The 12,263-nt window shown below is 43.1% G+C and overlaps 1 protein-coding gene across 7 annotated transcripts in view; it reads right to left on the bottom strand.

Moving 5' to 3' along the window:
• Positions 1 to 12,263, bottom strand: part of rps24 (ribosomal protein S24) — a 79,455-nt gene that overhangs the window by 17,288 nt on the left and 49,904 nt on the right. For 3 of the 7 annotated variants that reach the window (XR_005941616.1, XR_005941617.1, XR_005941621.1), the window contains 2 exons: positions 5,067 to 5,453; positions 1,643 to 1,766 (listed from right to left, as the gene is read on the bottom strand). The gene's annotated coding sequence lies outside the window, so the exon portion shown is untranslated. Of the gene's footprint in view, positions 1 to 1,642; positions 1,789 to 4,760; positions 4,856 to 4,962; positions 5,454 to 12,263 lie in introns of those variants that run through there. The other 4 variants (XR_005941620.1, XR_005941618.1, XR_005941619.1 and 1 more) reach the window with 4 other exon arrangements.

Genomic DNA, 12,263 nt, shown 5'->3' with positions numbered 1-12,263 from the left:
GGCAGGCAAAAAGGCCAAGCGGCCTTCACATTTTTTAGGAAACCTCATCCATGAGCGGGATGAGGCTTCTTAAAGCTAACGTAATGCTAATACAAATTAAATAAAAGCTTTATTTTGAAATTAAAAACATGTCCCGTCTCATGTGACACAGTCACATGCGGGGTCATGCTTCGTTAAATTTTTATTGTATTTACTAATCTTTTTAAAAAGCGCTTTAATCTCCCTGAGGCAGCTCCGTGCCTCAGGGAGATAGAAATGTTCTTTCTCGCGCATGCGCGAACTGGGCACGTGACCCTGTTCCTCCTCCTCCCTTCCCAGCCCGCACAGATAGCTCAGCGCTGCCCCTCGTGGTCCATCTTAATTGGCCCGCCCTGCGTGAAATCGCGGTGCGGAGCCGATTGCGGGCCGTGGTCAGCTTTCCAGCCGCCCCTGCCCGCTCTGGCTGAGCCTGCCCAACCAGGGAAAAATTCGGGCCAAATTGTCAGAAAGAAGGGCAGGCCTGCCCGGCACAGACTTTTAACACATAAAATGGGCTGGTTTGTGGGAATGTTTAGTGATTTTCTTTCAAAGTTAGTTACATGTGAATAGGGGATGGCCATTCAGCCCCTCAAGCCCCATTCCACCATTCATTAGATCACGGCTATTCTGCATCTTACTTCCTTTAACCTTCATTGGTTCCAAATCCTTTCATAGTCTTGCCTAACAAAACTCATTTATCTCAGATTGAAATGTTCAATTGAACAAGCAGTCTCAATATTTTCTTTTAATGCAGAGAGTTCCAGGTTTTCACTACCCTTTGTGTGAAGTACTTTCTAGCATCACCCCTGAATAGTGGTAAGGTTATGCCTCTTTGTTCTGAAGATTCAACCCTCCACCTCCCCCCGCCACACCGCGGTTCAGAAGCTGCATGTGGCTCTTTTGCAGGTAAAATGCAACTTTACAGATAAAATGGGCCAGTTGCTAAGGCGGGAAGATTAATCTGGAACATTCTGAAGGATTCAGCAGGGCCCTGGCTTGGCACACAAAGCCGCTACATCCATCGGCCCAACCTGGGTAAGTGGGGGGTGCGGGGTGGGGGGGATGGGGTGTCAGGACGGGGAGAGGGTTCGGGGCCTGCGATTTGGGCTCTGACAGCTGCTTCTCTCCACTCCACCTCTCCCACATGTGGGCAAGGGGGAGGAATCCCGGTGGGGGGGTGGGGCATTGTGGAGTAGGAGGAGGGCATGAGTGAGTGAATGGGATGGGAGGGATGAGTGAGCTTGTGGGGCTGAGCAAGGTGGGAGGGAACATAAGTGCATGCATTAGTAATAAAAATTGTCTGTAAAGGTTGACCATGTTTGCAGCTCTTGAATGTCTGGAGATAATTGTATGCAGCTCCAAGATTCAGGAAGTTTGGCCACTTCTGTCATAGATCATTTCAAATTTGAGTATATCTAGTGAGTGAAGTGATGGGCCCAATTTGTCCATTCCAAGGATTAGGTCTCTTTTGCATCTTTTTGACTGATTTTTTTCTGATGGCTACTCTTTTTATCATTGACTGTCCTTCAAAACTGGAGCAAGTGTATAAACTATTTTACAAACAAGGCCCTATTTTTCAGGTCTAAGCAAATCAAACCTGCAGATGCCAATGACATGATGGTACCTGGTATGAAGGGATAAAATGGCTTGGCCAGATTTTCTGCCCGAGGTTCCTTCTCTTCATTTGAACAACTCCCCTGTGCGTGGATAATTTGCACCAGCATTGAGACCTCAGCGATAGGTGATTGCTGATAGGAGAAGGAGACCAGACTGTGAGAAAATTAATTTAAGAATCACAGCAAATAAATCTTCTCCACATGTTTTAAGGTTAAAAGCAAATGAGTACTATGCATTGTTAAAACTGTGCCACTCTGAGGTGGGAAGTTACTCCCAGGCCAGTGACATCAATTGCAAGCAAAGCTGTGATGACATTTCTTGAACGTGGCTTAAACAGGAACATACAAACAAAAGTAGGCTATTCATTCTCTTAAGCCTATTCCACCAATCAATTGCATCGTGGCTGATCTGTATCTCAATGCCAGCCCATGACACAAAACAAACAACAATCACACAATTACTTGTAGAGGTTATAATAAGGTTAACAGTTGTTAACTGAATAATAAGCTTTATTTTCTCTTAACAGTGGTTAACCAAGCAATTATGTGCCTGTACAACACATTCTACAAGGATTGTGCTTGTAAAACAATCCTGGTCACCTTTTGAAACAGCAAGATAACGCGTACAAGAATATTAGGGAGCATGTGGAGAGGTCTCATTGCAGCAAAGGTTGGTATCAGGTCTTCTATAATCAATAATCAAATCCAGTTTACAATGAAAGGCTTCCTCATTATATTCTCCCTTGTTTCCCTTCTGACTCACTTCACGTAATAAAATGCACTAAATCCTAATGCGGGAAGACAAGCTGCTTGAGTGTTGTGAAAGGCTAAATGACTGCAGGTTACATTATGCTGCCAGTCAGTAAGCACTGCATGAAGAATATCTGTATATTCTTCCTGCACTTGGAGCTCACATACCACATTATCTCGAGAGTTATAATTGAACATGATTCTGTTGTCCAATATTTTATTGACAGACACCTCACAGACTGGTGTTAGAATGACAGGGAGGATAATTATTTCATGGCAGATTTTTCAGAGTCGTTGCCGCCTGATGGGATTTCTCTTTTTTTTCCTTTGCATAAATTACAATGCAGAATATTTAATCAGTGTCCTATGGAACTCGTGACTCAAATGAACTGCAGCAGTTCAAGAAGGCGGTTCAACACCACCTTCTCAAGGGCAATTAGGGATAGGCAAATGCAGGTCTAGTCATCGGCGCCCACATCCCATGAAAGAATAAATAACTTCAACTGACTGAAGTGTGAAATAATACTGTTTTCTGCGTATCATCAGTATAAATGCGGCTCGATGGTTTCAAACTGATCTGCTCCTTCAGGCTATTCAAATTGGTCCTTGCATACAACGTGGAACGTAAGTCTGACCTCTGCCGCCATTTCATCTGGATCAAGGAACAGTCTAGAAGATGCCGGCAGCAAAATAAAGTGTGGCTCCACATCTGCTTGGCAGAGTTGCTGCTTTGTAGCGTCCACTGCAGGCTCTCTCATTCTCTCTCATTCCCCCACCCACTGTTTCCAGCTGTATCCAGCATGATATGCTTGCGTACTGCAACATTCATTACTTTCCAATCTGTGCAGCAACAACCCAGTGCGGCCAGAGCTGACTGTCAAAATAACAATCACTAGCGCTCACCAAGGCCGGAGCAAGTAAGAATTTTGAAATCCAATATGAATTTAGGCTTTAAACCGGTCCCAGATGTTTACGAACACAATCGCAGAATTTGTTTTAGCTATTCCTTTAACACATAACACCTAGGACTCCCTGCTCCATATGCTGCAATGCGCTCATTTAATTTCTGTCCTTTAAATCTTATTTTCTTAATTAAAAGGGTTGACTCGTATTCTGACTGAAGCCTTGGTCTGCTCAAGGGCAGAAATTAAAGTGCATTCTGCTAGTGAAACAGTACTGGAGGTAACTTGCTGATTTCATTATTTGGGAGTACAAACGCTGGCTGTGCTGGCAATAATTCTCCTGCAACCGTTCCTGCCCAGAGGGACTAATTACTGCTCTCACACTAAAAACAAGCAAGAAAATGTTCCCCACTACCCTTTCAGTGCCAAGCTTGCCAACAGCTTGCCCAAGATATTGTACAGATTAATTCTTCATTTGGTAAATTAATGGCTAATTTTGAATAATTATTCATAAGCTTTTTTTGTTTCTTCGTACAGAATATATAAGACTGCATCCGAAGCAATGTTACAATTGTCACAATGTCAATATGCTGCTGGCAAAAGGAATTGCCCGGTCTAATGTATTGAAGTAGATTGTTTCACCTCCAGGACCAAGGCCATAATTCAGTCAAAATGGGTGAGCTGGGCTGCCTGTTAACTTACAGCTGTTTAAAAGAATGTGTCAGTGTTGAGGAGAGTTTCAGATAGGCTCAGTCTCCACTGAAATTCCACTAGTCCACATAAGGAAACGTTTATGATCGTTTGGGCATTTCTTCGTGTTCAATGTTTCGCCAACAGTTGATGGTAGCATATTTGCGATGTGTCACAAGGGTGTCTTGAGGGGAGAACCTTCAACGCAGCCAGTGCGGGGGCAGGTCCCGCTCGCCAAGGCCTAAAATGACGCGGGGTGACATCGCCGCACGTCATTTAGATTTTCAGTGCGGCTGGCGTGCAGCCGAGTCAGCTGGCTCACCCGCTGAACTGTCAAAGGCCTTTTAACTAACAATTAAAATAATTAACGGAGCTGCCCGTCCAACACTGATGGGTACACACTGGCAGGCAGGTGAAGAGCCCAGGTGGCCTTTGCATTTTTCATGGAACCTCATCCACGGGCGGGATGAGATTTCATGAACGATTTTAAATTTTCCCAAAAATTTTTATTGAAATTAACGCACATGTCCCCTAATTGGTCCGGCCACATAAAATGGCGCTGTGGACTCGATCGAGGGCACCGAGCAGGTCCATGCCTGCCCGCCCCCACACAACCCACCCCCCCCCCCAACGGGGGGGGATAACTCTACCCCCGGTATCTCAGCAATATATTTACGGATCTCCTTGCTTTAAAATGTGGCTTGTTCTCCTGTAAGGGTTTCCTGCTCTTTCACAGGTCCTGATGTACACAGGTTAACTGAACAGAGAAATGACATACGCTTACTGGAAGGAAATAATCAGAGTTCTATTCCCAGTCAATATTTTCTCTCAATCTGTCACACCAGGTTGTTTTGGTGGTGTCCAGACCTAACCTGGGACCTGCAACCGAAAAAGAGTTTGGGGAGTTGGTGGTAGAAGGGGGAATATTGATTCATTCTAGTTACTAGATAATAAGCCACAAAAATAAACATCTTCCATTGCAGTAGTCAATAGAAAGAGAGGACATTTATTTAAAGCAAACATAAAAAGATGGATTATAACAATGTCTTAAACTTTATGCCTGTACTAAAGCTGATGACAAAACCAATACCTGATCAATGTGGATAAGTCATGAAAAAAAGTTTTTCAGACAGTTGTGTCAACAATAGCAATGTACAATGGCGATATTGTGTGCAAAGCAGAACCCAACTTGAAATGGGGCCTTTAATACCAACTCATGGAAGATTTTCTGAAGGATTATACTCAGAGTCCAGGGTCGGGATTTTCCTTTTCTTTTCCAATTGACATCAGGAAATGTTGGAGGAAAATTTTAAAAATCTGGTGGTGAGGGTAACCACCACATTGTCACCTTGACCTAGATTTTCTCCTGTCCTTCCTCCAGCAATGAAGATTCCCACCACAGATAAACGTGGATGGGGAGGTGGGGCTCAACAATCTGCCCATGTTCAGTGTCTTCCGCCATTGGGATTGCCAAACCCTGCAATTGGAGATGAGTGGTTAGAAGGTTCACAGTCACTCCTTTTCGAGGGAGACAACCCAGTAATGGACATCTGTACCTTTCCTCTGGCCCTAAACATGTACCTTTTTAGGCTTGTGTCCTTCAAGTGCCCTGCCATGAAGAGATATTAATTTGTAGAATGTTATTGGAAATTATTTTTTAAAATAGAATTCTAGTGGGGGTCAGTGTGTGTCTTAATTGGATTAAAGCGAGCTAGTCTGGGTGCTTCGATATATAGTACTTTTGAGATGTTAATTGGGTGAACAGTAAGGAGAACAGTAAAGTAATGTGTTCATTTGCATATGATGAGTAAACCATTCAAGACTGTGGGTAAGATCATGTACCTAGTTAGAAGGAGCCAAACATTCTGAAGCCAAAAGTTCTGATGAAGAGTCATACGGACTCAAAATGTTAACTCTGTCTTCCTCTGCACAGATGCTGTCAGACCTGCTGAGTTTTTCCAACAATTTTTGTTTTCGTTTCACATTTCCAGCATCTGCAGTATTTTGCTTTTATTTTATTTTATTTAAGCCAAACAATGTGTTTAGTTTTTCAGTTTACTAATAAAATTGGTGCAATGAACGGGGTTTTATTGTTATAGGAGCTGAAGTTCAAAACACCTCATGGTACAATGGAAAATTTACATTCAGAGGGAAAGCTAGGTATCCAAAGAAAGGCATTTGTTTGTGTAAGGTAAAGGAATTTAAGGCCTAACCTACCTGTATACCTCCAACCAACTTTCAAAGGAACCTCATTTGGAATTCGTAAGGTCAAATATGCTTTGCCTGGTGTCTATTTAAAGTCTATGGGTCACTGTTGCCTTAGTGGAGATTTACCTGGGGGTGATTAATTTGGGGCTTTGTTAAAAAGTTATTATAGTGGCAATTTGTAACCATGGCCAGAAACTTACCTATGTTGGGTGGGCAGGGCAGGGGCAGACACGGAGCCAATTGTCACCTGCGATCAGCTGCACGCTGCCATTTAACGTGGGCGGGCCAATTAAAGCCCACCCAGCGTGACACATGGCCGGTAGCACTCACCTGTGCGGGCAAGGGGAGGAGGGAGAGTCGGGGCCTACGCTCTGTTGCACATGCACGCGACAGAGCGCAGGAATCTCCCTGGAGCACAGTGCTGGCTCAGGGAGATTAAGTACGTAATAAAAGTTTTTATATAATAAAGTTAAAAAATTATTTAAACATGTCCCCTCATGTGATAGTGTCACATGAGCTGGGACATGTTTGTGAATTGAGCAAAAATTAATTAATAATTTTACAAAACCTTCAAGAAACCTCATCCCGCCCGTGGATGGGGTTTCCTGAAAAACGCGAAGGCTGCTTGGGCTCTTCGCCTGCCCGACAACCTTAATGTTGGACGGGCAGCGGTGATAACTACTTTCATTGTTTTTTTAATGGCCTTACTAGGCTGTTGACAGTTTGGCGTGTGCCCGCCAAACGTAATATCTAAATGACACGTGATGACATCGGGACACACGCCCAGCATCATTGCGTGTTATCGTGTCGGCCCCACCCTCGCATGCCAACAGCAATATTCAGGCCCATATGTATGTGTTTAATTTGTTGTTAAATTAAAAATGTTGAAATGAGTTTTATATAAAAACCACGAGACTCGGTGGTCTTATTCCTACTATATTCAAAGTCTGCATCTTGAAATTACAAATTGCAAAAATGGGTTATGACAGTTGTTTTAAGTTTCCCTCTAGGATTTGAACAACCCAGCCTTTATCATTGGCTGTGTCATAATATCCCTCCCTTCTGATGCCACAGGGAAGGTCCCATGACAACATCAGCCACTTCCCTCCAGTAGAGGAGATCCTGCTAGAAGGCTCCCTTGTATGAGTATTGAGTCCCAAATCATCAGCTTTCCACCTGCAGACCCACCTCTTCTCCAGAGGGGAATCCAGCCTGGCAAATTTGCCATTATACCTCGGCAAATTGGATCTAAGATTTGTTCATGAACCCTCAGTGCATGAGTGAATCTTCCAGGAATGTTAAAGCCAAGTTCCATTCCAGCGTCTTAAGCACAAAAATCCAGGCTGACACTCCAGTACAGTACTGAGGGAGTGCTGCCCTGTTGAGGGCGTCGTCTTTCAGATGAGACATTAAACCAAGACCCTGTCCGCCGTCTTTCATGGGTGTATATGGTCACGTACACTTTCTTGCAAAGAAGTAGGGAGTTGTCCTGGCCAATGTTTATCCCTCAACCAACCTCACAAAAAGAGATTATTCGGTCATTACCTTAGCTGTGTGTGTAAATTGCCACACTTCCTGCAACAGTAATTACACTTCAAATGATTGAATGGTAACCTTGAAGATCAGATCACATCCCCATAGTTGAACTTGCTCCATTTCCACCCCAATCATTTCAAATGGAACAAAAATCAGAGACCTTCTAGAGCAGACAAAGTGATTCCTTCTTGCTAGGTTACCACCCAGGCAGTGAAATTATCCCAAATGTATTTAAAATAAAGGAAAAAAAACTCTTGTTGCATTTGTAAACAAAGGAATTTCATCCAAATTCATGCATTAAAAATGTTCATTGCTAATATTGAACAGCATGAATTTCAACTCAAATGTCTCTTCTGTATTGAAAATATCAAAATTGTGGTTGATAAAAAATGATTATTATCAGTAACGTGACAGTGCATAGTGGAGGACATAGGTTATACAGTATAAGTCAAAAATACTGGAAAAATGTTCTAAAGGCCTGTGGACTCAGGAATGTCACAGTGTAATCTAAATGCCCATGAAATCCATTTATCACTTTCTCAGCACTGCCAGAAGCTTTAAAAGCTTTGAATTATAGATTTCTGGTTCAGAAATAAATTACTAATGGTAAAATGGCATGATCTTCACATTTAGTATACAGTCTGAATGCATTTTTATATTTCACATATTCAAAAAGTAATCAGCCAATTATGTTCAACATTAGCCATGGAAAATGCAGAAACACACATGCTGCCTACTGATGTTATACCTTAAATAGAGAAATATCTTGCATTTATATAGCACCTTTCACAACCCCTACAGTGCTATACAGCTAATTTAGTATGTAACGTAGGAAGCATTGCTGCCAATTCATGCACAGCATAAAGAGATAGTGACCAGATACTCCGATTTTAGAGATGATGTTTGAGGGATAAATATTAGCCAGGATACCTCTCCTGCTCTTCTTTGAAATAGTGCCATGCAACCTTTTGTATCCAAACGAGAGGGCAGGCGGGGCCTCATTTTAACATCTGCAAGACACGACCTCCAACAGTCCAGCATTCCCTCTATACTGCCCTTGAGTGTCAGCCTAGATTGTGAGCTCATCATGTCCCTAGAGTGGGACTTGAACCCAGCACCTTCTGATTTTGGAGGTAAGGGTGCTAACCTAGTCATAGCTGATACCTTCACCAATCAATAATGTTTAAAACCACTTATGTGTTACGATTTGCATCTGTGGTCAAACAGGAATAACACTGAAGAATTTTATGCCCAGAGCAACAATGAAAAGGTAAAGGTTGCTCAAGATTAATGTTTCAGATTTAATATTTATTTTCCTTCTCTGTTCTACAGATAACAAGCATATTTGTGCTAAATAAGGAACACAGCAGAGAGGCAGCATTTTCCAGAAAGCCTATATATATGTAAAGAAACTATCTAAAGAATTATGAAGCTGCAAATTGCAATACAATTATTTTTGATCATACCCCAGAGGCTCTAAACCCCTTTGTCTTTTAAGTAGCCACTGAGATCGCCTGGGGAGTTTACGTAAGAAGGTGAAATTATGGAAACAGCTTTACTTAACTTAGGTTGCACCAATATAGCAACCGGGAAAATTCCAGTAAACTTTTTTTTAAAAAAAGCAAAATAAGTTGTATAGAGGGAGTAGGAAGTTACAAAGGGAACTTATGGACAGATTAAGCGAGTGGGCAAATCAATGGAATTCAACATGAGGAAGTGTCAGTTCATCTGCTTCGGATTCGTGAAAGACAAATTGGAATATTTTCTGTGGTCAGAGCTGTGGGGGAACAAAGGGATTTGGGAGCATTCATCTACATAAACCATAGGGGCAGGATCTTTAGGCCGGGCGAGTGGGTGGGGTGGGGTGGGGCCTGCTCACCGATGCATCAAATGACACAGGATGACGTCGGGCGGAACTCCCAACATCACCCCCACGTCATCTCCATTTTCAGATTGGCGGGGGCACAGCCGAATCAGCTGTGCACCCGCCGACCTGTCAACGGCCTATTGAGGCCATCTAACAAGTCATTAGCCTGATTGATGGACCTGCCCGTCCAACCTCAAGGTTGGTGGACAGGCCGGGAGCCCTGGTGGGCTTCAGAAAATGCCTGAAACCTCGTCCACAGGCGGGGTGAGGTTTCATGAGGGTTTTTACATTTTTAATAAAGGTTTGAGTTTAAGTGATGGACATGTCCCAATTCACATGACAGTGTCACATGAGGGGACATGGCAGGGAATTTTTTTAAACATTTACTTTAAAAGTTTTAATTCTGAGCCAATCTCCCTGAGGCAGCACTTAGCCTCAGGGAGATCTGTGCGCGCTTGCATGAAAAAGCGCACTCCCAGCTGAGGGAATCCCCCCCCCAACCACCCTCCCACACAGGGAGCGCATAGCGCTTCCTGGCAGAAGTCACACTGGGCGGGCCTTAGTTGGCCTGCCCACGTAAAATGGCATGGAAGTGCGCCCCCACTCCTATACTTCACCACCGCCCCCCACCCCCCCCCGCCCCCCGCAATGGGGGGAAAATTCTTCCTCTAGTATACAGGTATTAAAAGGTTGTTGGGGTGTTGATTTTTATCACAAAGGGGTTTGAATACAAAATTGGGAAAGTGATCTTTTAGTTCTACAGAGAATTTGTCAGATCCCCTGTCCCACTCAACTCCACCCCACCCCAACTCAAGTATTGTGTTCAGTTTTGGACACTGAACCTCAGGGAGGATACATTGGCCTCGGCAAAGGTACTGCACATACTTACTAGAATGATGCAAAGGCTTAACTATTCACTTATAAAGACAGGATGAATAAATTTGGTTTGCTTTTCCTTGAGTTTCAATGGTTAGGGGTTGATTCAGTTGAGGTTTTTTCAATGATAAAGGGATTAAATAGGTGAGATATAGAAAACCATTTCCTCCTGAGAGAACCCAGCGTATGGGGATATTATCTTAAAATCAGAACGAGGCCATTTAGGATTGAAATAAGAATGTACTTTTTTCACATAAAGTGCGCTGGAAATCTGGAATTGCACCCCCCCACAAAATGTTGTGGATGCTGGTGGTCAATTGAAGTTTCCAAGGCTTGGACTGATAGATTGATAGCTGTCAAGGAATAGGAAGGGCAAGAAGATGGAATCATACCAATCAGCCATGATTTAACTGAATGGTGAAACAGGATCAAGAGGCTGCTGATGGTCAATGTTCCAATCACCCGTCTAAAGTCTCCTGTGTTCTGATTGCAAACTAACCCAGAATCCCTGGATCCTAGATCTGCAAGATTGTCAGATTTCTGCCTGTTGATCTTCATATTTCTTAATTTATTGCCTTGCTACAGTGTATTTTTTGTTGCTGAGTACTATTTAGCGTAACCTGCAATGTTAGCATGCTTTCCTTTAGGAAGTTAGGAGAGGTGCCTCAGAGTGCATCAATACCTGCAGCAAGTCCCTGGAAGCATGTCAATAATCTCAATAACCTGGGAATGTGTTGGTATCTTCATTGATTTCTAATTCCCCTGTTCCACACACAGAGGAGTTTGTAAACTACTAACAAAGCTGTATATCTGATCCTGATACACGGTCTCCAGTGCATTCTCTTTCAGGAGTGACAGAAGACAAAGATGATTGCCAAGAATGGCTGATGTGAAGGAGCCATCCAAGTCTTTGTCACAAGTCTAATAAAAGAGATTAAACTGACAAGTCATGTATTATTCCTCTTTCATTTTGAAAGGAATACATGCTGATGTATGAATTACAAAGATAGATATGAATCTTGATGGTTTACTGGCCATTATCTGCATAATTGACTCTGATGCACCCAAACTGATTTCCCTAATGGACATGGAAATTTCTGCAGTGAGTAGCTGGACCAGGAAACTAGAAAGCTCAACAGAGCAGCCCGTCCAACCTTAAGGTTGGAGGGCAGGCAAAGAGCCCAGGCAGCCTTTGCATTTATCATGAAACCTCATCCACGGGCGGGATGAGGTTTCATGAAGGCTTTATAAATCAAATAAAATTTTTTATTAAAATTCATTGACATGTCCCACCTTATGTGACACTGTCACATGAGGGGACATGTCTGAATATTTTTTTTTCTTTATTTCAAATAATAATAATCAAAGTTATCTCCCTGAGGCAACTCCGTGCCTCAGGGAGATTTCTACACTCTTTCACACACACGCGCTAAAGAGCGCAGGCCCCAACTCCCCCTCCTCTCCCTGCCCACACAGAGAACACCCAGTGCTTCTGAGTGCATGTCGTACTGGGCGGACCTTAATTGGTCCAACCATGTAAAATGGCAGCGTGCGGCCAATTGCGGGCGGCAATCGGCGATCGGCTGCACACCCAGCCATGCCCACTCCCGCTCAGCCACCCCGATGGGGAGAAAATTCTCCTCAAGGAGATGGGAGTGAAAGATTGGTGAGGACTTGGAACTATATTGCTATTCCTTCATTTAGAAGGAATGAAATGAATCAAAAACCTAGATCTCCTTGGCATTCTTCTGTCTTGTTTATTTGATCTATATCAGCAAACAGATTTAATTAAAATCTTTT

This window comes from Carcharodon carcharias, chromosome 28, assembly GCF_017639515.1.
Source record: "Carcharodon carcharias isolate sCarCar2 chromosome 28, sCarCar2.pri, whole genome shotgun sequence".
NCBI classification, from domain to species: Eukaryota; Metazoa; Chordata; class Chondrichthyes; order Lamniformes; family Lamnidae; genus Carcharodon; species Carcharodon carcharias.
This window is presented reverse-complemented; position numbering and strand designations above follow the sequence as displayed.